The following is a 4,590-nucleotide window of genomic DNA, read 5'->3' on the forward strand; positions in this document are numbered from 1 at the left end:
GAGACTAGATTTTCGTATCCATAAGAAATTTCATCCACATTTTCTTTCTTTAATTCGATAAATGGAACAAGTTTGCGATGTTCTTTAGTGATATTAGAATAACGATGCAATCTTTCTCATTATGCATAAAGTTTCTTAAAGGTATCGAAAAAAAATATTTCTTTGTTTTAAAAGTACATTAAGTTATACTCTCAAGAGATCCATACCATCAGTTAGACTTTCAAGTTTTCTACTTAACTTCTCAATAAAAACATTTTTCTCTTCCAACTTATTCCTAGTTACTCTATAAATCTCATCATTTGCCTCTTACACACCACTATTCGCATATAAAAGAAGTTTATTCATGAACATACAATCATTCTCCATCTCAGTTATGTAACATTAGTTTTTCCGATTCTCAATATGTGTTTCATTCATTATAATTTTGGTGGAATTTTCAGTTTCACAGCACGACCTTGGGGTGGTCACGGAGTGAGTATTTAAATGAAGGTCACAACGTGACATTTAATGTTCACAACGCAACATAGATGATGAGTGAAACCCGAATTCTCAGCCTTTGTTTCCTATTTAAAGGCTCTAACCCGTAGGGTTTGCCTCATTTATGAACCTATACTCCCTGAAAATGTCATTTGCCTTAATCCTAACCCTTTTAATGCTTCGTGAGCTCATTTGGTGTCTTTAGTGTGTTCATGAAGAAGGTGATGATATTTCATGCAAGAAAAAGAAGTTTCCCAACCAAGTTTCACCATTCTTTTTATCTTATAGACCTAGAGAGGTATAAAGTCTCAACTTTTGTGCTTGTACTCTTTAGATCCAAGTTATAAATGACTTTATGGTCATTTTGGTCCTAAAACCCTTGAATTCTTGGAATTTTATTGTAACGTCCCCATTTTTAACATAATTTTTTCATTTTTATTTGTTCAAATATATCATTAATTATATTAAGCAGAAAACATGATGTGAATATGTGTGTGTACAATCGATCCTTGCCCTTCCCATGATCCACAGGAGTACTTAAAAAGATTTATAATTAATTGGGTAAGCACGAAGCTTAGTGAGTTCCCAAAAATACTATACGAAACAATACATATACAATGCATACACATAATGACTCACGACCTTTCGCCGATCCACCAATAAAACACATAATGGCCTTCAGCATTATGCTAGTCCGCCCCTAGGCCTTTAGCATAAAGCTGGTCCACCCCTTGGGCCTTCAGCATAATGTTGGTATGCCTGAGTCTATTGTCCTTCAGCGCGAGGCTGGTCCACCCTCAATTCCACATAATTTATCAGCACATATATAGTAGACAAACAATCCACCATAACAGGAAACTAACTAAGCTGGTTTATGATTGGGCCATTTTGGTTTAATATAAAATGCTTTAATTTTTTTAATTTGATGTTTGATAACCCAAGAATGACCCTACTTTGATTGAATGTTGAATAAACGCGTAGGGAATCAAAATTGAAGGAATTGAGTGAAACCTACAAGAAAAACGAGTAAAAGGAAGCTAATAAGCACAGGGGACGAATTGCTAAAGTGAAGAAGAAAAATGTTGCTGTGAAATTTAACCATTCTTCAATGTTTGAATCATATCTCAAAATCTCCGATTCACTTGAATCAAGACATTTAAAAAACTAGACAAAACTTCCTATAATAGGAGTTTTTTCATCTCAAAATCTAAATAATATTATTCATTATTTCAAATTTTTTTTGGGCATTCATCGAAAAGAGATATGTGCTTTGAATTTGACCGATTGATATATAGGTAAACACTATTTTTTGATTATTTATCCATTCTGATTTTTGCTTATTTCTGTATTTTTTTTTTCTAAATTCATCGGTTCGATAACTTGTAATAGAACTGATTCGTGAGAGAAATATTAGATTACATAGAATCGACGAATGAGATGGGTTCATTAACAATTCAGAGATGAAAAAATGGAAAAAAAAATCATTCACTCCTCTTTTGTATCTTACATCTATAGTATTTTTGCTCGTTTGGTGTTTCTGTTCATTCTAAAATTTTCATCAACAAACTGAGCATATAAGTTGAAGCAGGACCGTCAGACGTCAAAGACTTCCCCAAGGACGTCAACCCGTTTTACAAACTTTTTCAATTTAAATCAAGGATAACAAAGGGCATACATAGGCATCCTATATCATGTCAAGGACTCCCTCTATGATGCTGACATAGAAAAAAGGTCTGAAAATCAGAATTCCAGAACCTATTTGAAGGGGGTATGTGCCACGTATTGTATACGCCCAACATACCCATTATGTACGCCCCGCATATGCAGATTTCCAAGCCTATAAATAGAAGGCGTTTCTCACTAAAAAACTCACACCTTCTCAACCATTTTTCTCTTAAACACCCCTAAACCCTCTATTCTTTCCCCTAGCGCCTCCTAGGTGTTAGAAGTGAGTCCCAGAGTGTCATAAAGGCCCCAAGAAGAAGAGTTTTCGGCTCAGAAGTTCTGCCCGCACAGAGCCCGGTTCCTCGCTAAACCCCCTTATAAGTGAGTTATGTTTACCATACTTTAAGTATAACTTATGTTTAAGTTCATTATCGTTATTATGAACCTATAAACAAGATTTTTCAGTGATTGCAATTCATTACACTGATTTATCTACTTATGGGGATGATGTCTAGGCTGTAATTTAATGAGGTGTTTAAAGTGAGATTTCCAAACAGTATACTTTGTATACCAAACGGACCCTACCTCCGATATGATCCTACTTGGTTGTTCCTTAATTTATAGATCATGAAGTAGACTTTGAGTGAATGATAAATCTATACTAATAATCCGTCGCAATAAATATTAGACTTAAATTTTATTGATAATAATACTAGGTTTTGTCGACGGAAAAGACAATTGTTAGAAGCGAGACGCTGCCTAAATTTCAAGTCATCACTTTAACAAGTGAGTGCATAGTTACTTTCAACTTACACAGAGATATGAAATCTTTAATATAAATTACATGTTATATGTGTTTATTATCTATGTTCCTTATATCTATGTTAGATGAACGATTTATACATATTTTATTTGATTTAAACTGTATCTGTATTTTATACCTATAAATATGTAGGATAAAGATGGGTAGATGAAAAAGATTATGAAAGATGAAATAAAATGATGAGGTGCCTCGATGTTAAAGCTGATCTTGTCATCTAGCGGAGTATAAATGACGACCACAGACTAGTCTAGACAGTCCAGTGGAACACGCTGGTAGGCTCACAACCTGTAGATGTTTTTGCTCTACGTGTTCACCAGGGGTACTCCATCCCCTTCATGGTTGCCTTACTGGCATATATTGCTGAGGAATCCCCGCAATATTGTATGTCCCGATGAGATTCTTAGGATAGGTCCCTTAAATTAGATACTTTAGGGACAAAAAGTGAGGATAACGAGAACGGAGAATCGGGTTGAATGATTTGATGAAATTAAAGAATTAATTATTATGGGTTGAAAATTTTATGTGCTCACCAGGCTCCCAAGCTTGACCCACTCAGTTTCTTGTATTATAAGTAGTGGCATGAGAGCACATGCGTGATGATTGGATGAGAGATCCATGGATTAGAGGCCGTTAGAATAATAGATGTTTGTAAGGCTTGTACTATTTCTATTTATGCTTATGACTTTTATTGATGATGACATGCCAAATATTTTAATATAATTAAAATATATTTCTTCGAAAATGCTTTGATCATATTTTTTAGAACAAATTCCGCAATATTATTCTAAAAATGATACTCTAATTTTAAATAAAGTATAAACAAATCGGTCTTTTCTGGCCGTGAAATTGGATATGTCAGATATTGTATTGAATTGTTACATGAATTTGGTATGCTTGGCCGCAAACCTATAAGAACTCCTTTAGATTTGAATGTTGTTTCTAATAACGGTATTGATGAAAGGATGTTTTGTTGGAAAATATAATTGGATATCAAAGGTTAATAGGAAAACTTTTTTACTTAACTATCACTAGGTTTGATATTCTGATATTTCTTTTATTGTAGAAACTCTTATCTGGTACATGCATAGCCCTAGAATGTCTCATTTGGTTGTTGCTTTTAGGGTTTATGGGTTTTGAAGTTAATCCTGGAAAGGGAGTTAATGTTGCCAAAAATGGTAGTTTTCAATTAAGTGCCTATGTTGATGATGACTAGGCTAAGTGTTTGTCCAGTAGAAGAAGTGTAAGAACCTGAAATTTAGAGTAAGTTAACTTTTAGTCAAATATTAACTAAAGGGAAATTTGGTTATTTATAATAAAGAGATTAGAAAATGAAATTGAAACTTCATAAAAATGGACAAGATAAGTTTGAGTCACTTATAAGATGTTAGGTGAGTAAGTTCAAGAGAAACAAATGCATGAGAAGATGCATTTTTAGTCAAAAGGGTAAAACATAATTTTATGCTCTTTGTGCCACGTTTGTAACTTAACAGATTATGACTCGTATTAAGTGTAAGATCCCTATTTTTCAGAACAAAAAAATCGTTTCTTTATGCTTTATAATCATAATATTTTTGTTTGCGGAAAATCGCAGTACAATAAAACATTTTAGGAAAACTTGTTTTGTT

The sequence above is a fragment of the Lactuca saligna genome, chromosome 8, assembly GCF_052625555.1.
Source record: "Lactuca saligna cultivar CGN05327 chromosome 8, ASM5262555v1, whole genome shotgun sequence".
NCBI lineage: Eukaryota > Viridiplantae > Streptophyta > Magnoliopsida > Asterales > Asteraceae > Lactuca > Lactuca saligna.